Here is a 23,574-nt window from a genome sequence, read left to right as displayed (position 1 = left end):
GTTCTGACTGGTGCCAAACTAGAGAGTTTGCTGAACCAAGAGAGATCAATATTGTCTAGCAGCATTATCAACACTTCCCCTGTTTACTGGGCTCTTAGGGTATGTCTATACAACAAAGTTATTTCAGAATAATGGCCGTTATTCCAAAATAATTATGTGAGTGTCTACTCAGCCATTTCTTTATTTTGAAATAATTTCGAAATAACAGGTGGCTTATTCTGAAATCTGTAAACCTCATTCTATGAAGAATAATGCCTATTCCAAAACAGCTATTTGGAAATAAGTTGTGTGTAGACACTGCACTGCTGCTATTTCAAAATAGCCTCTTACCAGGGCCATTCTATGTTATTCCTTCCCAGTGCCTCCTGGGGCTTTAAATAGAAATAGCACATCTACATTAGGGAAGCCTGGCTCGGACTACATGCAGCCATCATAGGAGCCTCCAATACTGTGGTAGGAAAAAAACAGTAGTTTCTTTAAATTCCAGTTTTGTGCATTATCTGTTAATGAATGTTGATTATTTTTGTTAATAGGCTGAAGTAATATTGTAGTATTAGATGTGCCGTGTTACGTATGCGCTGTCTTTCCAGAAATTTCTCTTTTTTTCTTCTCCATTCAATGATTCTATTTCCTTATTTCTCTTCGAAAAGTTTCTAATGAGGAAAATAGTATATCCTGATTTGCCTCATGGCAGGTCTACTCTAGGGGAGAAAGTCATCTTAAGCTACGTGAATACTGTAGCTGGAGTCGACGTACCTTATGTTGAATTTCTGCAGTGTCCCCACTGCAGGAGGTCGATAGGAGAAACTCTCAAGTTGACTTTCCTTATTCCTCATGACCCGAGGGAGTACTGGGGTCAATGAGCGTGCCATCAGAGATCAATCTCCCGGAAAGTGGAGACAAGTCCTCAGAGTCCAGTTCATGAGTATCATTTCACCCATTCAGGACAAAAGACTTACTAATGTGAGTAATTTCATGCACCTGCAAGTGGGACACTTTCAGTCCCACCTTTCCAATGTTCCATTTATGTTACTTACAAACCTTAAAAGGCCACTACTTGTTCTATGTAACTGAATTCACCAGTCTGAATTGTTTGACATGTTCCCAGAGGAGTGTCATTTTTGTACCTTCCAAAGCTATGTTGTAGGGAATATACAACGGAGACTTGTTAGTTTCACATTCACTCTGAGATGTGTCAACGTGTGTCGATTGCTGTCAACATCTTGAAATGGACTGTGTTTTAGGAACAATTGTAAATGTTGTGATTGCAGCAGCTAATGCTGAGATGCAACATTATCGCTCATAATGGCTCTGTTATTCTGTGTCAATGCTCTCCCTTTGCTCAGAGATTGAGTCAAAAGTTCAACACAGCCAGAGTATTGTTCCTCGGCTCATGGAGAAGTTGAAGCTGAAATTCTGTCCCTAACATAATCTCTAGTGTTTAAATATGGAGGCAGGAATATGACTTCTCAGAGCACCTGTTATTTTTTGTATAACGCCATAGATGTTTATGGAGCTGCAGAGCACAAGTAAAAACAGTTTCCCTGTCCATGAGTCTATAATCCAGATGTTGGTATAGCTGGAGGAGTTAATAATGCATGTAGGGCAATGTGAAAATAGAGGCAAATGGGAGGCTCGTGTATTAATCTTGGTGATTCTGACTTCCATTTTTTGTAAGTTTGTATGAGTTGTTTTGACTGCAGGTAAAGTTGATATGGAAGCTTAAACAGGAGAATTTGAGAAGGGTCCTAGATGAAACTGATGAGGTATGGTGGACTGGGTCAGGCAGGGTTATCCCGAACTAGGGCCACTGAAGAGGTTTGGTCTAGACAGCCTGTGTCTCTAAGCCATATCCTGATTACAAGATGAGACCCACCTCAGAGGAGTCAGGGATTCCAGTATGAAAAGGTAACAAGAACCTGTAGGGAGGGAGGGAGGGATGTGTGTGTGGTTGAGAGAAGCAGCTAGGACTGTGGAGGTAGGGATGCCAGTAAGCTAGGGAAGCCCAGGAAACTGTTTGGAGCTAGAACTGATAAAGGACTTTATGTTTAGGACTCTTGAGATCTGGTTTTGACAACTCTGGTGCCAGTCTGATAAAGACTGAATTAATGCATTCGGGGCAGAGAATATGACTGGAAACTTTGTGTGTTCTTAAAAGGGCCCCTTAAAGGGGAGATAGTGGGGGGTGGTAGCCATGCTCACTGCAATTATAATGGTTGCCATATGGATGGAAGAACAATCTAAATGCTGCATTACTTGCACTTGGTTGATTAATGTCAACTGCAATTAGATGGGATCCTTATATGCTGAGGACGTGATCTTGCAAGGTGTTGGGAACTGGCCCTTTTGCTACAGAAGGCAGAGATACCACACTTCCTGCTGGGGTGGAAACAAAAGAGCCCAGAACAGCCAGGCAGTGAGAGGCTGGAGCCAGAGAGCAGCAGGAAGTGTTGTTAGCTTACTTTTGCACATAGTTTCCATTCTTGATACAGGGTTTATCCTAAAACTGCCTTCTTTGTTAATAAGATATGATAGCCCTGATCCAGCAAGCAGTTATATAGGTGAATGGTCCCGTTAGTTTCAGTGGAACAACTCCTGCTTAAAAGTAATCAAGTGCTGAAGAGCTTTGCTGGACTGAGGGCAGAGAGTTTCCCCTGCATCTTGTGGGACTGGATCCTTAGTAATCATTGGAGTTTTGCTTTGCACCCCATGTACCACACACCATATGCTTTGTTTCAGTACCTCTTTACACGAATTCTTTGTGTATGTGATTTCCAATAGATGCCTATAGAAAATTCATAAAAATGAAAACAATACATCCTCCACAGAAAAAGTGCTCCACCCAGAGAGAATTTGACCCACTGACCCATCATCCATCACAATAACTCTGAAAAGAGTTATTGCAGTATGAAGTTATGAAGCCTTGGAAACAGTTAACATAGCAATTATTACCAATGCATAATATGAGAATGCCTCTTGGAAGCAAGACAAGTGTATTACTTCAAAGTGGCTAATGCACATGAGTTATGCGGTCAGAACCCTAATGGTATAGTTGGACCATATAAAGTGACTGCCTCTGCACAATTTTTGTAACGTGGTTTATTTTATATATATTTTTTCAAGTACTCAAAGGCACTTTGATTTAGGGCTAGACTACCATATCCGGGAAGGTTTGAAGATAGGTGGAAGCTAAGGCTATACAGTTGCTGGAGTTCTTGGGAAGAATTCTGAATGACTTCCCCAGAATTTCTCATGGGAACCCTCAGGCTTTGTTCTTCAGACAGATAACTCCTCTCTGCCTTTGAATGAGCGCAACATGCTCTCCACATTGCCACAGTTCCATCCCCACTGTGTTCTCGTTCAGCCATCTAACATGAGAGCTGTTTAGGTTTTTTTTTTAACCTGAAAATTTTCCCTTGAGAAATGCAGCTTTGTCAAAATCAAAATATTTTATGGAAACGGGTTGTTTGAAATGAAATTTTTGGCAGGACAATTTAAACAATTGTTTTAACTTTGTCATTTCTTAAAATAATGTTGAAACACTTCACTTTGATAGTGCGGAAACATTTTGTCAGGATGAAGTAAAACACATAGGTGCTGACTTGGTCGGTGCTTCAGTCCACCTCTGATCCCCTCCAGCACCTTCTGCCAGCCAGCAGCCTGCCAATCATCTCCTCCCTGTGCTTCCCACCCACTGTGATCAACTGTTCAGTAGTATGAAGGAGGCCCTGGAGGGGAGAAGGAGGTGCAGGGACACGGAATTCTCAGGAGAGGGGAGGGAAGTGGGTGAGAAGAGGTGAGGTGGGAGTGGAGTGGGGGCAGGAAGAAGCTGGGAAGGGATGGAGGCTTGGGAGAAGGGTAGTTTGAGGGCAGGGAATGGTGCGAAGCAGGGGCAAGAAGAGATGGGGCAGGGTTGGGACTTGGGAAAGAGGTAGGTGGGGGCAGGGCTGGCCAGAGGTTCAGTGGGGTGGCTGAACATTGCCGGAGCCCGGAGGAAGCTGACGCCTGTGGTAAAAAATGTTTCTTTTTGACTTTATCATTTCAATTAATTTTTTGTGTAATATTGTATATAATAGGATAACATTTCGGTGTTAGTGACGTGAAACGTTTTGCTGTTTGGAATACAAAAATGTTTGTCATTTCAGATTGAGGAAAGTTTTGACTCCTTGCTCCAATTCCACACAAAAACAAATTGTGAAATGTTAGATGTGACTGCCAAATATTTTTCAGTCAGCTCTACCTAGGGCCCATGTGGGGTGCAAGAAAGGAAGAGGGATTAAAAAGGCAAAGAAGATGGAATTCTTTGGCGTATTCCTGCTTACCTAGGCTGTCTATCCAATGGCTCTGCTTACAGGCTGAAGGCCTGCACATGATAGTTTATTTAGATTTCATTTAAAAGTTGTTTAATTTTTGAGACACCACAATTGCCTCTGTTTTGTTAGCAATAAGTGATGAGGCAGGCAGAACTGGCCACATGGCCACCAGCTTGCATTCCAGATCTCCATGTATTAAACCAAATTTGGTTCCTTCTGAAACTGATCTTTCTCCAGTCCCACAGATTTCCTAATTTATACAAAACTCAACACACTGTCATTGAGGACAGAGGCACTACATTGGTGGGCTCTGTGGGTAGATGTGAGTCTAGATTTCTACAGCTTGTGGGCTGGAAACCCCATCACAACACCAGTAAGAGTGTGTAAGGAAAATATGAGCAAGCTGGAAAACAGTCCCTAAGAAAATTGTGTACTACACTTTTTTTCAACACAAGCAAATTATAATGGCCAGTTTACAGTATTCACTCTAATTTTTTCCATCCTGCTGCAGAATAAATTTTGCTATGTGCACCAAGGCATGCACATAGAAATTCATGCTGCTGTCTCTGGGTGCTGTGAGCACTCTGCTAATCAGATGGGTGGCATTTGAATTTCTCCTGGGTGGCTACCAAAGTGCTCAGCTTACAGGAAACATTGGATATTATGGATGCAGCAAATATAATTAAAATTTAAGAGCCACATTTTGAGCCCATTACTCATCTTTAGAGCTGGTTGAAGACTTCTTAACAGTTTTCTGTTAGACAATGCTGACTTGACTACATAGAAATATTTCACAGGAACTGGGATTTCATCAAAAAAATTGCCGGAAATTCATTTCAAAACACTTCATTTCCATTTGATCATCTTTAATACTGCATTGCATGAAAATGTCAAAACAAGACAGTTGAAACACAAATGTTTTAATAAGGTTGAAACAAAATATTTCTGGAATATTTCATTGTGTAAAAAATAAAGACTTTGATTTTTCAACCCTAGTGGGGTCCAAACCACATTTCAGAATCTTAGCATATAGTTTCTATTTATATTAATGAACACAGTGTATGTGTGCCCTGCTATCCTATCTTGTTCTAGAAGCACAGCTTTCATTATACAGGGACTGACCTTTGTTGCAGTTTTGATAACACCTCTGTGTCAACAGTTCAAACTCACAGGGGTAGCCAGCTAGTTATATTTACACTAACTCAAAAGGTTTGGTGCAGTTGTCACAACTTGTCAACAGTCTGAACGGTTCATGGTCTGTGTAATGATACATTGCTGTTACAGTGCCTGGCACTTTTAGACTGAAACAGACTGGTTGTGACTGTTGTGCAGTAATCAAATACATAAAAGCAGCTGCTTCCTTCATCATTAGCTAAAAGATCTACCCAGAGTTGTTCTGGTCCTTAACTCAAATAGGTTTTGTTTTTCTTCATTTGAATCATTGCTCTGGAATGGGGCTAGAGGATGAGGGGTTTGGGATGCAGGCTGTCCCGGGGAGAGAGGACTACCCCAGCCCTCTCTCATTGCAGCAGCTTGGGACCAGGTGAGAAGCACCTGTAATGGCCACTCTGGGGGAGGAGTGCATGTCTGCTGGCTAGGGGACAGACAGACACATATGCAGACAAACTCTCTGAAATACGTAGTAGATAGCGATCCCTTTCTCCACCTTTGTTCTCAGCTGGCCCAATGGGGTTATAGCTGACTGGCTCCCATCTCTGGTTCCTTGCTGTCCCCCCCTATGGTAATTCTACAGACCTCCCCTTTCCATTTTATGAGAAACAATCTCATTCCGGAGACAACACCAATAATGAGCACCAGGAGGATACAGGATGGGTTGAAGAAGATTCCAAGGGAAGACAGGAATGGAAAGGACTTGCAGCCAGAGGAAACAAGGGATAGACCAGAGAATCACACTGTCACCAGGAAAAGGCAGGTCTATGTGATTGGGGACTCCTTATTGAGAAGAATAGACAGGACTGTAACTAGAGCTGATCCAGAGAACAGAAGGGTGTGCTGTCTGCCAGGTGCTAAGATACGGGATGTGGAACTAAGGTTGAAGAGGATCCTAAAGGGAGAGGGGAAAAAATCCATTGATCATCCTTCAGGTAGGAACAAGTGATATGGCTAGATTCTCGCTGGAACGAATCAAGGGAGACTATGCCAGGTTGGGGAAGACGCTTAAGGAAATTGAGGCTCAGGTGATTTTCAGTGGGATTCTGCCTGTTCCTAGAGAAGGGCAACAAAGGTGTGATAGGATGATGATGCTCAATAGGCGGCTCAGGCAGTGGTGCTATAAGGAGGGCTTTGGGATGTATGGCCACTGGGAGGCATTCACGGACAGAGGACTGTTCTCTCGAGATGGACTTCACCTAAGTAGGGAAGGAAACACACTTCTAGGATGGAGGCTGGCACAACTGATTAAGAGAGCTTTAAACTAGGAATTTGGGGGAGACGGTTGGGAGATGTCCAGGTAATCTCTACGCCAGATTTTAGCATTGAGAGGGAGGAAAACGAAGTAAGAAAGGATATAGCCGGGGGTAGGAGAATGTACATAAGGAAGGGCAGAGTGAATACTAGTCTAATAGGTCATATTGGAGGTACAATGTCCATGCCAAATGGGGTAAAGAATGTGAGTGAGGTGAAACAACAAAAATTAAGATGTTTGTACACCAATGCGAGGAACCTAGGTAGCAAAATGGAGGAACTAGAGCTACTGGTCCAGGAAGTGAAACCAGATGTTATAGGAATAACAGAAACATGGTGGAATACTAAGCATGACTGGAGTACAGGTATTGAAGAGTATGTGCTGTTTAGGAAAGTCAGAAATAAAGGTAAAGGTGGTGGAGTAGCATTGTATATCAATGATGAGGTAGACTGCAAAGAATTAAAAAGTGAAGGAATGGAGAAGACAGAGTCTGTTGGGGCAAAATCACATTGGGGAAGAAAACTATTAGATCCTCCCCTGGGATAGTGGTTGGGGTGTGCTATAGACACTAGGATCTAATTTGGATATGGATAGAGACCTCTTTAATGGTTTTAAAGAAGTAAATACTAATGGAAACTGTGCAATCATGGGAGATTTCAACTTTCCAGATAAAGACTGGAGAACAAATACTGGTAATAATAATAGGGCTCAGATTTTCCTAGATGTGATAGTTCATGAATTCTTTCATCAAGTAGTTGTTGAACCAACAAGGGGGAGAAGACATTTTAGATTTGGTTTTGGTGAGTAGCGAGGACCTCATAGAAGAAATGGTTGTAGGGGACAACCTTGGCTAGAGTGATCATGAGATAATTCAGTTCAAACTAAATGGAATGATAAACAAAAATAAATCTGAGACTCGTTTTTTTATTTCAAAAGGGCTAATTTTAATACATTAAGGAAATTAGTTAGGGAAGTTGATTGGACTAAAGAATTTATGGATCTAAAAGTGGAGGAGTTAAAGTTGCAGAAGTTATCAGAAGCCTGTGTTCCAAGAAAGAGGAAAAAATGTATAGGTAGGTTTTAGACCAAGTTGGATGAGCAAGAATCTCAGGGAGGTGATTAAAAAAAAGCAGGAAGCATATAAGGAGTGGAAGATGGGAGGGATCAGCAAAGAAAGCTACCTTATTGAGGTTCGAGCATGTAGAGACAAAGTGAGAAAGGCTAAAAGTCATGTTGAGTTGGATCTTGCAAAGGGAATTAAAATCAATAATAAAAGGTTTTATAGCCATATAAATAGGAAGAAAAAAAAAAAGAGGAAGTGGGACCACTAATCACTGAGGATGGAGTGGAGGTTAAGGATAATCTAGACATGGCCCAATATCTAAACAAACACTTTGCTTCAGTATTTAATGAGGCTAATGAAGAGCTTAGGGATAATGGTAACATAACAAATGGGAATAAGGAAGGTAGATATTGCTAAATCCGAGGTAGAAGCCAAACTCGAACATCTTAATGGGAATAAATCAGGGGGCCCAGATAATCTTCATCCAAGAATAGTAAAGGATCTGGCACATGAAATTGCAAGTCCATTAGCAAAAATATTTAATGAATCTCTAAACTCAGGGGTTGTACCATTTGACTGGAGAATTGCTAATATAGTTCCTATTTTTAAGGAAGGGGAAAAAAGTGACCTGGGTAACTACAGGCCTGTTAGTTTGACATCTGTAGTATGCAACGTCTTGGAAAAATTTTTGAAGGAGAAAGTAGTTAGGGACATTGAGACTAATGGCTGTTGGGACAAATTACAACATGGTTTTACAAAAGGTAGATCGTGCCAAACCAACCTGATCTCCTTCTTTGAGAAAGTAACAGATTTTTTAGATAAAGGAAATGCAGTGGATCTAATCTACCTCAATTTCAGTAAGGCATTTGATACCATATGGGAATTATTGGTTAAATTGGAAAAGATGGGGATCAATATGAAAATTGAGAGGTGGATAAGGAACTGGTTAAAGGGGAGACTACAGTGAGTCATTCTGAATTGTGAGGCTGGAGAGAGGTTACTAGCGGAGTTCCTCAGGGATCATTTCTGGGACCATTATTATTTAATCTTTTTATTACTGACCTCGGCACTAAAAGTGGGAGTGTGCTAATAAAGTTTGCAGATGACACAAAGTTGGGAGCTATTGCCAATTCAGAAAAGGATTGGGATATCATACAGGAAGATCTGGATGATTTTGTAAATTGGAGTAATAGTAATAGGATGAAATTTAATAGTGAGAAGTATAAGGTTACGAATTTAGGGATTAATAACAAGAATTTTAGTTATAAGCTGGGGACATATCAGTTGGAAGTAACGGAAGAGGAGAAGGACCTCGGAGTCCTGGGTGATCACAGGCAGACTATGAGCCACCATTGTGACATGGCTGTGAAAAAGGCTATAATACGGTCTTGGGATGCATTAGGTGAGGTATTTCCAGTAGGGATAAGGAGATGTTAGTGCCGTTATACAAGGCATTGGTGAGACCTCATTTGGAATACTGTGTGCAGTTCTGGTCTCCCAAGTTTAAGAAGGATGAATTCAAACTGGAACAGGTACAAAGAAGGGCCACTAGGATGATCCGAGGAATGGAAAACCTGTTTTATGAAAGGAGACTCAAGGAACTTGGCTTGTTTACCTTAACCAAAAGAAGGCTGAGGGGAGATACGATTTATCTCTTTAAATATATTAGAGGGATAAATGCCAGGGAGAGAGAGGAATTATTTAAGCTCAATACCAATGCGAACACAAGAAAAAATGGATATAAGCTGGCTATTAGGAAGTTTAGACTCGAAATTAAGCGAAGGTTTCTAATCATCAGAGGAGTGAAGTTCTGGAACAGCCTTCCAAGGGAAGTAGTGGCTGCAAAAGACCTATCTGGCTTCAAGATAAAGCTAGATGGGTTTATGAAGGAGATGGTTTGATGAAGTAACATGATCTTAGCAATTAATTGACCTTCCACTATCAGTGGTAAATAGGCCAATGGTGGGAAGATAGGAGTTGCTATGGAGAATTTTTTTCTTGGTGTCTGGCTCATGAGTCTTGCCCACATGCTCAGGGTTCAGCTGATCGCCATATTTGGGGTTGGGAAGGAATTTTCCTCCATGGTAGATTGGCAGAGGCCCTGGAGGTTTTTCGCCTTCCTCTGTAGCATGGGGCACGGGTCACTAGCGGGAGGATTCTCTGCATCTTGGGGTCTTTGAACCATCGTTTCAAGGACTTCAGTATCTGAGATATAGGTGAAAGGATTATTCTAGCAGTGGGTGGGTGAGATTCTGTGGCCTGCATTGTGCAGGGGGTCAGACTAGATGATCACAATGGTCCCTTCTGACCTTAAAGTCTATGAGTCTATGAGTCGTTCTAGGCATATACCATTGTCCTGGCACAACCAAACTCTCATCTTGTTTTAAGTTAGGATAAGAGGAAGCTACATACCAAATTTGGTGATCTTAGCTCTTACTGTTTAGGAGTTCTTGAACAAACACACTCACAGACAAATGGACGGACACATACAGACAGAGGTACAGGCTCTCTCATAGTAGATAATGGGAATCATGTTAACCATAAGCAATAATGGTAATTTAATCTTTCCTTTTTTCCCTCTCATTTCACCATCACCTACAATAAAATGAATTGTGTCTATAGTTTGATTTCCTTTCTTCTTTCCACTTGGTAACTTTTCAAATCCTCCTCCATGTTGGAAAAGTTAGAAGGTAGCAGTATTGCAGTTTCATTATTACTTTTGCAATGTTGGAGATTTGAAAAGCTGCAGTATGGTGGTGGGCGATGGAAGAAAAGTGACAAAGCCCAACAACCTTAAACATGATTCATTGTTTTGCAGTCCGTGGTAAAAAAAGGGAGAGGAAGGGAAGAGACAAGAAGATCAAAGGGAGAAAAACAATATTCAAACTTCTGATATTTAAATAATTCAAATGTTTTCCATGTGTTTTATGGAAAAATGGGGGGGGGGAGTATTCCATTTTGAATCCTATGAAATAGAAACAACAAATTTTCTGCAAAACTGTTTTCTCATAGATCTTTACCAACTCTGTGTAACATAAAACGTATGTGCTTCCTCCTCTCCTCTCCCTCATTATCTGTACTGCAATCAGGTGTTAAACTGAAGCTCTGAGGTGAAGTGAGGAGGAGAGGAATGAGCAAGTCTTCGCATAACACACAATTCTTCATTCAAGACATAGTCAGGCTGCCAGAGTATGTTATGAAGGCCAAGACTTTAACAGGTGTTAAAAAAGAACAGATACATTCATAGATCCATCAATGGCTATTATCCAGGATAAGTAGGGATCATGTCCCTAGCCTCTGTTTGTCAGGATTGAGATTAGGTGACAGGAGGACAGGAGATGGATCACTTGATGATTGCCTGTCCTGTTCATTCTCTCTGGGCACCAGACATGGGTCATCGTCAGAAGATAGGATTTGGGGCTAGATAGATTGGTGGTGTGACCCAGGATGGCTGGTCTTATGTTCATAAATGATTTAAAATCTAGATTTTAATTCTCTGTCAACTGAAAATCTACATAAGAATTAACAGCTTGATCCGCTGAACCGTGAGCTACAGGTGATTTCTATTGATGTCAGACTTTTTTGGCATCCTCAGAATCAGAAAATAAGGACTTCTTGTCATCTAGTTTTACTCATAATTTTGTCAGAAAAAGATGTTCACCCAGACCTGCCAATGGGAGGCAAGAAGGGCCAAAGGGGGCAGTTGCCCCAGATATCCCTATTCAAAAAGGCCTGGAGCTCCCAGTCAATGCTACCACAGGAGGAGCAGCAATCAGAGCCCCAGAACCATGAAATCACTGCTGGAGTGCCATACAGTGGACTTGGGGCAGCTGTCAAAGTCGGCTGGAGTGGAGGGGGAGGGGGACAGGGAGGCTCACTCAAGGCGGCATTGAGGGCTGGCTGTCTCACCGCCTCCCCTTCTTTCTGGGAACATTTAGCTCCCCCACCCACCTTGCTCAGGGGTCTGGCGAGTCTGCCACTCTCCTGCATTCAGCAAGGCTTGGGCTCCTAAGGCCCACAGCCTCAAATGTAGTTAGGCACCTAGTTAATCACCTATGAGAAGCAAGCCTCAGTGCATAAGAGTACATTTACACAGAAAAACAATGCCCTCCCCCTGCCAAAGAACCAAAACCCAATGGTGGCAAATCTAAAGCCCAGTCAACTGACTCTGGCTTGTGCTATTGGGTTAAAAAGAGCAATGTAGACACGTGAGTTGGAGACCAGCCTCTCAGGCCCTCCCCACCTACCAGGTTTCAGAGTTCCAGACTGAGCCAGAACATCAATGTTGCTCTGTTGAGCCCAGCGGAGAAAGCCTGAGTTGATCCAGTCAAACACTGGAATAAATTGCCCAGGGAGGTGGTGGAATCCCCATTTCTGGAGATATTTAAGAGCAGGTTAGATAAATGTCTGTCAGGGATGGTCTAGACAGTATTTGGTCCTGCCATGAGGGCAGGGGACTGGACTCGATGACCTCTCGAGGTCCCTTCCAGTCCTAGTATTCTATGATTCTTGATCTGAGTTGACCTGGGCCCTGAGAATCACCCCTGTGAATCTTTTATTATTATTATTTCTGTGTAGACATAACTTAAGTCACTTCTGTAAATGGGACTAAGGCTTTGAACTCATGTAGGCAATTCTGAAAACTTTTACCCTTTTTCATTCTTCAAGTCTACATTTCTCTGCCCTGGAATTTGACATTTTCTTTTTTTATATACCATGTAATTCTCTCTCTATAAAAAATACATGAAATACTATGTATTTCTCTCTCTAGTAAAAGTAAAACATATGTTTTCCAGCACTTCCATGAGTTCAATAAAACACCAGACCAAATTGATAATTAAAGGTGGATTGTGTGAAGCATGTTCAATTTAGTGTATCAAAACAGATAAAATAGTGATAACATCTTTACTTTGCACACCCTCCTTTAAAACTACAACTCGAAGTATTATCCTCTAACATTTCTGTTTGACACTGAACTAACTTTTCTCAGGTAAGAACTACTAGATAATGAGTTGCAACTGTTTAATTTAAATTTATCTTGGATGCAGCTCTTTTTAAAAGCTGATGATCTTTTGTGGTTTATCCAGTGACCCTTCAAATGTGTTAACCTTTGGAATTACATGGTCTAATTTTCATCCCTCTCATAAGTCAAAGTAGATGTGTATTCAAAAGAACTTCTTCGTATTCTGGATAATGGGCTGCATTATCACTAGAGCTCCTCTCTTCATCTATCCCCAAATCTCCCACCCTCAATGTCCGCTGCTCATTCCTCTCTGTCATGAAGAGGAGCAAGTAGCTGGTGGGGGCCTCAGGGGAAAAGGCAGAGCAAGGACAGGGTATTGGAGACAGAGGCCAAGTGTGAACAGAGCCTCAGGGCAGAGCATGGGTGAGGCTATTGTTTGGGCAATGGTGGCCCCCATGTCTTAGGGAGCTTTGCTTTTGGTGCTTCAAAGGTGGCAGGCTGGCATACCTCCAAAGGTGATCCACATCGGCATTTGTCCTCCGATATGGATAGTCTTGTTGGGGGAGAAGTATCTTCCCTCTCCCCTTCTCCCAGCCTCTTCTATGCTCCACCCATGCCCTTTCCTTAGAGCTCTACATGGATATAAAATTTGTATCCACATCTGCCTCCTTATACACAAAAATGAACCATGGATATCCGCATCCATATCCGCAGATGCGGATACCCACAGATATGAAGTGCATATCCGTGGATTTGGAGGCTAAAGATTTCTAACATCCCATTAGCTTTTTTTGACTGCTGCTGCACACTGTGTACACTAACTGTCAAGATATGTATCACAAGACAATTAAAAATGACAAATGTGGAGCCACATTTCAAAAAGAAGATCCTCAAAATAACATCAGAGAACAACGCTCATTGTGTATGAAATTTGCACACTAAAATTAATACAACCGGACGAAAAAACAGATGCTGCCAGGTAAGCAAATACACATGCAATTTTATTAGTAGACTGAATAGATCACTTTATAGCCATTACCTTTACAAGGTTACTCATATTTGCACTGATATTAGCTGGCTTTCATTTCCAGCTCGTGTACAACATAAATGGCACCAAAATTTGTCTTTCTATGGTCCGCTGCCCTTCCTTCCAAAATGACATTCAACAACAATAGTAGAGATTTCATTGCTTCCAGGTTCCAAATCGCATTTTTTATTAGATGTTTACACACATTGGCACAGCAGCAAAACTCTCCAGCTTGTGAGTGCCATGATCATTCAGCACTGATGCTTCCAGCTGATGTCAGCTAATCACCGTCAGCACCTTTTCTTCTTTGAGGCTGGCAATGGAAATCAGCCTTCCTGGCTGCTTGGTTGATGAGCCTGGCAAAGGCAGGAGACAGATAAGTTTTGCAGCAGTAGCACCTAGTGCGATAGTTATTGTGTCTCTCTGTTGCCGGTTATCATAAAACCGTGGAAAGGATGTCATGGGATAGCACTGCTGTTCAGCAATTTGATCTGTTCTGCTCAGTGGGATTTATTCATCCTGGACTGGCGTCTATTGACTTTAACTCCAGTGAAGATAGATAAGGGAAAATTCAGCCCCGTGTGCTAGGAGATGTTTCCTTAAGACTTTTAAACATCCTTGAGACAATTCCAATTAGATGAATATTGCCGGTTAGTTTTGTACAAGGAAAAGCCCTTCTAAATTTGCCTTCTCACCCGCTGCATTACCCTATTATGTTACTTGCAGATTCTCAATAAAGCTTTTTCAGGTCAGCTAAACTCCACGCAACCTAGAGGCACTGAGACCACTGAGCAAAGGGAAAGGGAAGCCTGCTCTCTAGCCTTAGCTGACAGCAGTTGGCTTTTCGCTCATGCTTAGAGGCTCATGGTTTTAGTTCCTAAGGTCGCAGGTTCAATCCTTCCTGCCAATGACCAGGGCCTGTCAGCTTTACATGTAGACAGAAGTGACGGCTCAGGATATTTCAGATCTGAGTAACGAAGCATCCTGAAGACACAATGTTTTTCTATCCCATCAGAGCCTTCTCCGGGATGATCATTTGTAGGAATTTGGGCACAACTAGCCTTTCAACAAGAGTGCTCCTGCCCCTTTCTCTCTGCACGAGGCCTGCTTTGTACCAGCTCCCTCTAGCCCTAGACAGTGCAGCCTTCCTGTGGAGCACTGAAGCAGGGTCCTGAGGCTCTTCAGACCTGCCAGCATTTCTTGCATGGCATGCCAAGCTCCTGCTCATTTCAGCCATGCCATGTCATGTACAGATATATGCCTGGCCCAGGAGCACCCTCTGACATCTGGCTTTCCACATGTACCGAATATGTAGCTACATGGGGACCCTGCTCTGCTAGCTCCCCTCCCAACACACAACTGTGACCTTGTGCTTATGTTAGCCTGCCAGGATGCCCCCTCCACCATGAACTCTCCCCCCCCTCCCCACACACACACACTTTGTTGACAGATTCCTTCCCTGGGAGCAGCTTAGCCATCTTACTTCCAGAGACAAGCCCCCTCTCCTTGTGATGCCAGAGTGAGCCTCATGCAGGGGCCAAAGATGCTACACTGCCTGAAGGAGTCTGCTTCAGGGTCTAATCCCTAATTCACACAAGGTCCCACCACAGAAAAGCAGCTCTGCTTTAACTCTCACCATGGTTTCTGGGTAAAGAACAGACAGCTTCCCTCCATTTTTCTCTCTTGGTCCTCCCATCCCCACCAGATCACAGCCTCCCATTGCTCACCCTTTCTTCTTGGTCACAGGCCCCTACCTGCTGCCTCCTTGAAATCAGAGGCTAACCAGCTCTTCATTCCCTCCACACCTCAGCTTTCCCTCACGTGAGGTGGGCCCATGCTCCTGTTCCTGAAGTGGGAATGGAGCGCTGCATGGAGGCTGCTCAGGCCTGTGAGGGCTGCCTCTCATAACAGTGTCCCCAAGGGTGATGAAAAGGTAGCTTTTGACTCCATGTGGTGCTCAGTCCTTCACTATACTTTGAGTGGAGGGAGGAACTTTCCTAGTCACTACACCTTCTGCTACCCTTTATATAGGCTCCCTGCATTCTGAGGGGCTGTTCTACTGAAGAGACTAGACCCTGACAGTTTCTTCCCTTCTTGGACTTCACTTCATGATGCTGCCAATTCCCTTCCTGATTCACATCCTCTCTCTGTTGCTGGAAAGAAGGAGGAAAAAACCCATCTATTTCATTCATAGAAATTAAAAAAAAGAAAGAAAACATTGCATGTAAGTGATATTATCCCAAGCCCCTGACTAGAGAGACACATTTTATCCTGTCTATGGTATAGTAGGTACGTTCCTATAAGGGCAGAGCTCCCCAGATAGAATCAGTTACCATGAAACTCATTATCAGATAGCATTGTCTTTCGAACCGGATGCTGAGAACATTTTGCTGCCACTCCAGTTTATAATGTCTTCTATAAACTTTCGACTCTCCTGTGCTTGTGAGCTATGTGTGAAGTATTAAAAAACAAACAATGCTTTGCATTTCTGCACAGAGGGTCTCAAAAAGTTATGGAGACATTCATGAATGAAGTGAAATAAATGCCTCACAAATGGTAAATATTTTTATTCCTATTTTTTAACAGGGATAGTCAAAGAGGGTGTGTCTAGACTACAGGGTTTTTTCGGAAAAAGAGGATTGCAGTCTAAATGTAGCCAGGAAAATTACATTACTTGACCAAGGTGATATAAGAACTCAGTGGCACAAATGAGCATAGAATCCAGGGTTCCTGGCTACTAATTATGTATGTTAGCCATTAGGCAATCACTTAGGGCTCGTCTACACTGGCCCCTTTTCTGGAAGGGGCATGTAAATTTCATGAGTCGTAGTAGGGAAATGCGCGGGGGATTTAAATATCCCCCGCGGCATTTAAATAAAAATGTCCTCCGCTTTTTTCCGGCTTTTAAAAAAGTACTTCAAAGTAGGAATAAGAGCCTCCGGAAAAGGGCGCTTTTTCCGGAGGATCGGGGCCAGTGTAGACGCTCTTTTCCGGCTTTTTTAAAAGCCGGAAAAAAGCGGCGGACATTTTTATTTAAATGCCGCAGGGGATATTTAAATCCCCTGCGCATTTCCCTACTACGACTCATGAAATTTACATGCCCCTTCCGGAAAAGGGGCCAGTGTAGATGTAGCCTTAGGGTATGTCTGCACTGCAGTGCTATTTTGGGATACCGGAGTATCCTGAAATCGCTATCTCACATCTTCACAGCAAGCCCATTATTTCAGGCTCGCTATTCCGATGTCCCTGTAAACCTCATTCGATGAGGCACAAGGGACGTTTCAGAATAGCACTTTATTTTGAAATCTGGCAGTATGTATTCCAAGGTAGACCAACCAGAGGCTCACGAGCCGCATAAAAATTGCGGCTCCTGACGGAACCGGGACAGAACCCAGAACAGCTCAGGTCAGCTGCTCTCATAGCCGGGCTGCTGTGAGCCACATGTGTGCTCATGGCCCACGCTGTTCCACTCACAGCCCCCAGCATACTACGTCATATCCTACACGTGCAGGCCAGGTCGCACATAGCGTCCCAGCCTGCATGTGCTCGCAGCCAGCCGCTGAGTGCAGGAAGTGGCTTCGTTAGTGGCTTCAGGACCTGGGCATAAGGTTGTGGGGGAGAGATGCTTGGGAGGATGGCAGGGAGATGGGCGAGGGGCGGTGCACATGGTGTCCCAGATGCGGTGCAGCAGCTCTGGCTGCGGGACCAAGCATAAGGTTGGGGGGAGGGAGATTGGGTTACAGCAGGGAGGGGAAGTGCCTGGCTCTGGGGAAGGGAAGGGGAAGAGAAGGGGGATTGTGTTGCGTACGGCGTCCCAGCCAGCTCATGCTCAAAGCCAGCCGCTCAGCGCACGTGCCCCAGCGCCTGGAGGGAGATGCGCAGCTGTAGCAGCGGCAGCGGCTCCGGGACCTGAGAATTAGGTTAGAAGGGGGGAGGGGTTGGGGGCAATGTGCCTGGCTTTGGGGAAGGAGAGGAGAGGGGAATTGGGTAGGAGTGTGTGTGTGTGTGTGTGTGTGTTTCTGGCGTTAGGGAAGGGGAGGGGACTGGGTTAAAGCAGGCTGCTCTTCCCCTCCCCTAAACAGCTGGCGTGCTTCCTGAAATGCCAGGTTTGTCACACCACTGGGGACTTTTCCCCCTGCTGCCTGACTACACAGAGAGACAGAGGATTGCGGGAGGGAGTAGGAATCCTGGAACAGCATGCCAACTCCAAATTCTCAGGAAGTACACAGCTGTCGTGGGGAACAGAGGAAGAGCACGCACTTCCTGAGAAGTTGGAGCTGGCATGCAGTCCTGGGACTCCTACACACACACACCCTGCACAGGCAGGCAGCAGGAGGGAAGGAAGTCCCTGGTGGAGCGACAGACCGGGCATTTCAGGAAGCACACCAGCTGTTTAGGGGAGGGGAAGAGCAGCCTGCCCGCTTCCTGAGACCTGGGGTCCCCAGGTACTGGCCCCGACGTCTCTGTCCCCTCCCCCCCACGAGTACCCTGCCCCAGTACCCTGTCTGCTGCCCCCACCAGCACAGTTGGGGCCACATTAATGAGGCTTGGGGGGGTTAGGAGGGGTGTTTTTTTGGATCTTTGGATTCTTGTGTGGCCCTGACTGACTTTTCTGTGGGTCAGTGACCCCGGACTCAAAACAGGTTCCCTGCCCCTCTCATAAATAAAGACAATGCTGAAACATGTTGTGTGTGACATAATATTTTATTTAAAAATGAAGCCTGGCCAACAAGCCCCCAATTGGGGCCAAGCCCCCATCTGGCCGCAGCATTATAACACTCCTGCACCCGCCAGACCTCAAACCTAAGCCTACCATACACTGGAACCCCCTGTCCTGAGCCTCTCCAAGCACCCCCACATCCCCCATCTTCTGCCACAACATGCCTGCACCATCCACACACTGCAAATCTGTGTCCTGAGCCCATCATACTCCCTGCTCTGAGCCCCTCATGCACTCCAGCCCAAACTCCTGCACTCTCACAGCCACAAGCCTGCGGCTTGCTCAGCACCCCAACCCTCCACCTGACCCCAACACTCTCCAGCCTGGAGCCCCCTCCCTGAGCCAGCATCCTCTTCCCTACTTCCTCCTGCACCCAAATTCTCTCCCAGAGATTGCACCTCTCACCCCTTCCCAGTGCTTTTTTTTGTGAGCCACAATAGCAGTGGAGACAGCGTGAAGAGCCGGGGCAAAGTTGTTGAGCCCCATCCTCCCCCCCCAAAAAAAGGCAGGGCCATGAAGAGCAGGGGAAAAGTTGTTAAAAAAAAAAGCAGTCGTGGGACGGTGTACCAGCACCTATTTTCCCCCAGCGCGGCGTTTTTGTTTTTGTTGGGTTTTTTTCCTCAGAACTTTGCCCTGGCTCTTCATGCTGTCTCCAGTGCTGTTCATAGAATCATAGAATCATAGGACTGGAAGGGACCTCAAGAGGTCATCGAGTCCAGCCCCCCGCCCTCAAGGCAGGACCAAGCTCCACCTACACCATCCCTGACAGATGTCTATCTAACCTGTTCTTAAATATCTCCAGAGAGGGAGATTCCACCACCTCCCTTGGCAATTTATTCCAATATTTGACCACCCTGACAGTTAGGAATTTTTTCCTAATGTCCAATCTAAACCTCCCCTGCTGCACTTTAAGCCCATTACTCCTTGTCCTGTCCTCAGAAACCAAGAGGAACAAATTTTCTCCTTCCTCCTTGTGACACCCTTTTAGATATTTGACAACCGCTATCATGTGCCCCCTTAATCTTCTTTTTTCCAAACTGTTGTGGCTCTTCATCTGGAACGGGTTGGCCACCCCGATGTAGACAGTGCCAAATGATGAAATAAGCTATCTCGAAATAGTGTTGAAATAAGATATGCAATTTGCGTAGCTCAAAGCCGGCCGCTCAGCGCACGTGCCCCAGCACCTGGAGGGAGATGCGCAGCTGAAATAGCTGAATGGTCAACTGTGATCAATTCTATTAGGAGGAACTGTGAGAAACAATGGTGTCTCTTATAATTGATGAGAGAAGAATTTGATTCTTGGTTGATGAGTATTATACATTTCTCTTGTTTGCTTAGTTCCTTTTCCAGGTGTGTGTAGTGCAAAGTGATTAAAAAGAGGCCTTATTATTGGAAATATTTGAGGCCATTAGAACATTCACAATTATTCCAGTGTCCTGAATAAAAATAGCTCACAGTAAAGATGAATGGAAGAGGAACAGGCTCTTTTATTTGAACTTCAAATTAAAATTAAGGAGCAGTTATTCTTGTTCCCCCTCTCTCCCACAGTATAGTAAAATGACAGTTCTAGCTGCTGTGCCCTCTAAAGGCTCAAACTCTGTGTTAATTCTCAGGGTAGAGAGTACGGTGTTCAGTGATCACTCAGCACTTAGAGAGCTTTCCTTGCAAGAGCTTGTCTTGGCTGCTGCTTTTTTTTGTGCGTAAGCTCCCTAGTGCTCTGTTTCTGAGTCTGTCTGGGTAGCTCTACCCCTAAAGCCACATGTCCCAATAGCACAGAATGTGCCTTTCTGCTCACCCTCCTCGAGTGTAGAGACATCATGGGCTAAAGGCCAGCTTAGTGGCAGAGACGGAGTTAAAATAAGGAAGAGTGGGAAGAACAGTGCTCCCCCTCTTCCACTGGCTTGGTAAATAGGGGTCCCTCTTTTTTGGATGGTGAGGTGAGAACTCTCTGTCCTGTTTTACTTCCATTCACCACTGATAGGAATCATGGTCCCTGCTCTTTCCTTACCTGCAGGCAGAGCTGGCCAGCCTCCAAGAAAATGTCTACACTGCAGCTAGTAGGTGTAATTCTAAGCTTGGGAGAGGTGTACACATGCTAGCTCTGCTTGAATGAGGGCTCTAAAAATGGAGATGTGGCCCTGGCAGCAGAGTTGTTGAGCTGGGTGAGCTGCCCAAGCACAGACTTAAGACCTTGGATGGGATTGTAGTCAGCTCGAGCCACGGTGTGGCTGCACTTAGCACACTAGCTTGAACAGAGCTGGCACATGCATGTTCACCTGAGCTGGGAATAACACCAGGAGAAAGAGTGGATGTTGCACCATATGCACAGGCATGATTTCCTGTCCTTTCCCGGTTACATAGTCTGTAGTCATGTCCAGTACAAAAATATAGAATTTAAAATATATATAAAAATACAGGTGAAAATATGGTCATGGATATAGAGGTACTGTCAACCAATAATCCATGATTAAAAAGAAAAAACAAAATTAAAATATGGAGGAATATATATACAATAAATATAATAGGATTATATAATAGTAATAATAATAGTAATATTAATACATGCTTTAATAAGTATATAGCAGTAGGGATATATTATCGACTACCTGACCAAGTTAGTGATAGTGACTATGAAATGCTAAGAGAGATTATAGAGGCTATCAAAATAAAAAACTCAATAATAGTGGGGGATTTCAACTATCCGCATATTGACGGGTACATGTTACCTGAGGATGGGATGCAGAAATAAAATTTCTTGATACCTTAAATGACTGCTTCTTGTAGCAACTGGTTCTGGAACCCACAAGGGGAGAGGCAATTCTTGATTTAGTCCTAAGTGATCTGGTCCAAGGGGTAAATATAACTGGACTGCTTGGAAAAAGTGACCATAATGTAATAAAATGTAACATCTCTATGGTGGGAAAAACAACTCCACAGCCAAACAACCCCTGGACAATTGAGATGCCAAAGGAGCACTGTCATGCTACGCGCCCCACCGAGTGGCTTGTCCAGCACTTAGAGCCCACCGGGGCAGAGTGGAGGGTCCGGGCCCACCCTCTCTCCGGACCCTGACCCAGGGCCCTAACGTCAGGGAAGTGACTCCTTCCCTGGGGTGATGACCCCCAAACACACCTGCTGTGACGGCGCGTTGGGGGTCCCCCGTCTCCTGCACCCCGAAATGGCACAAACAGACTGCACCAGCCGGTGGAATAGAGGAAGTTTATTGCCTCTCCAGGATACAGCACAGCACAGATGTAATCTGGTCACAGAGCTGGGCTAGGATGCCTCAGGCCTCCTTGAGATGGGGGAGACTGGGCCCCTAAACTCCAGCCCCTTCCCCTAGGCTCTCCTCCATGCTCTCAGACCGCAACTAACTAACCCTCTTCCAGCCCTGCCCTCCAGCCAGGGCAGCATTCCACCTTCCTTTGTTCCTCTCCATGGGGGGTGTCTGGCCACTGGTTGCATAGTGACTCATCCTGTTTTGCTGGGTCATGGTACCCACGGCAGCCAGTGGGGGTTACCCCAGAGCCAGCAGCATAGAAACCAGCCAGGTACCCCCACTACGTCACACCTGCTCTCGGGTTCCACGGCCCGCCCTGGGTCGCTTCCACTCCGCCGGTCAGCTACCGGTTTGTGACCTCTCGTCGGTCTCCCGCCTCCGTACCTGCCCCTCCTTGTTGCCTCCCTCTTCCTTCCTCTAGTCCGGCCCTTTTATTCTCTGCTCTCTGGCCGGTGCTCTTTTCTCCCCTCACTTCCGGGTGCCCCTCCTCCTTTCCCCCGGGCGCGCCAGTGACGTCAGCGGCCCCTCCAGGCGCGTACTGATGACGTGTCCGGTCACCGGCCCCCTGCTGCACCGAGGCAGCCCTGGCCGCAGTGGCGGTTCCTTCTCCGGTGCCCGCGGCTTGCGGCGCCAGCTCGGAACGGGGTTGCTTCACCCCGTCGCCCCTGGCCACCGCGGCGGTTTCTTCCCCGGTGCCCGCGGCTTGTGGCGCTAAAAAGGAACGGGGTTGCTTCACCCCGTCGCCCCTGGCTGCAGCAGCGGTTTCTTCCCCGGCGCCCATGGCTTACGGCGCTAAACAGGGACGGGGTTGCCTCACCCCGTCACAAGCACTCAAAGATGATAAGGTCATTGTGGAGAAATTAAATGAATTCTTTGCTCTGGTTTTCATGGCTGAGGATGTTAGGAAGATTCTCAAACCTGAGACATTTTTTAAGTGACAAATCTGAGGAATTGTCCCAGATTGAGGTGTCATTAGAGGAGGTTTTAGAAAAAACTGATAAACTTAACAATAACAAGTCACTGTCTCCAGATGGCATTCACCCAAGAGTTCTGAAAAGTTCTGAAAGAGTTTTCAAATGTGAAATTGCAGAATGATTAACTGTGGTTTGTAACCTATCCTTTAAATCAGCTTCCATACCTAATGACTGGAAGATAGCTAATGTGATGCCAATATTTAAAAAGGGCTCTAGAGGTGATCCTGGCAATTACAGACTGTTAAGTCTAACATCAGTATCGAGCAAATTAGTTGAAACTATGGTAAAGAATAAAATTGTCAGACAATAGATGATCTAGATAAATTCATGGAGGTGAGGTCCATTAATGGCAATTAGCCAGGATGGGTAGGAATGGTGTCCCTAGCCTCTGTCAGAGGCTGGGAATGAGTGACAGGAGATGGATCACTTGATGATTCCCTGTTCTGTTCACTCCCTCTGGGGCCTCTAGCATTGGCCACTGTCGGCAGACAGGATACTGAGCTAGATGGACCCTGTATGATTGTTCTTATGTTCTTATGTTAATAGGATACTCAGAATGGAGTTCAGGCGACAACATCTGTACTCAGTATTCAATACCCCAGAGAAATTGCGTGGGGCTTTATCGCCATTTTACAGATGAGGAACTGAGACACAAAGAACCTAGGTAACTTGCCCAAGATAACACAGGAAGTCTGTGGTGGGAAGGGAATTCAGTTCAGATCTCCCATGTCCCAGGCTAAGAGTGCTCTAACCACTGAACTTTCCTTCCTTCTTGTCAAAATGTAATAGCAAGTTGGTTAAAAATATTT

The 23,574-nt window shown here is 44.8% G+C and overlaps 1 long non-coding RNA gene across 1 annotated transcript in view; it reads left to right on the top strand.

Annotated features, from left to right (window-relative positions):
* Positions 1 to 3,776: 3,776 nt before the first annotated feature.
* Positions 3,777 to 23,574, top strand: part of LOC112543752 (uncharacterized) — a 231,378-nt gene continuing 211,580 nt past the window's right edge. Inside the window, exon 1 of the long non-coding RNA XR_003086973.2 lies at positions 3,777 to 4,010. This is a non-coding gene — a long non-coding RNA (uncharacterized LOC112543752). The remainder of the gene's footprint in view (positions 4,011 to 23,574) is intronic.

The sequence above is a fragment of the Pelodiscus sinensis genome, chromosome 16 (assembly GCF_049634645.1).
Source record: "Pelodiscus sinensis isolate JC-2024 chromosome 16, ASM4963464v1, whole genome shotgun sequence".
Classification (NCBI taxonomy): Eukaryota; Metazoa; Chordata; order Testudines; family Trionychidae; genus Pelodiscus; species Pelodiscus sinensis.
This window is presented reverse-complemented; position numbering and strand designations above follow the sequence as displayed.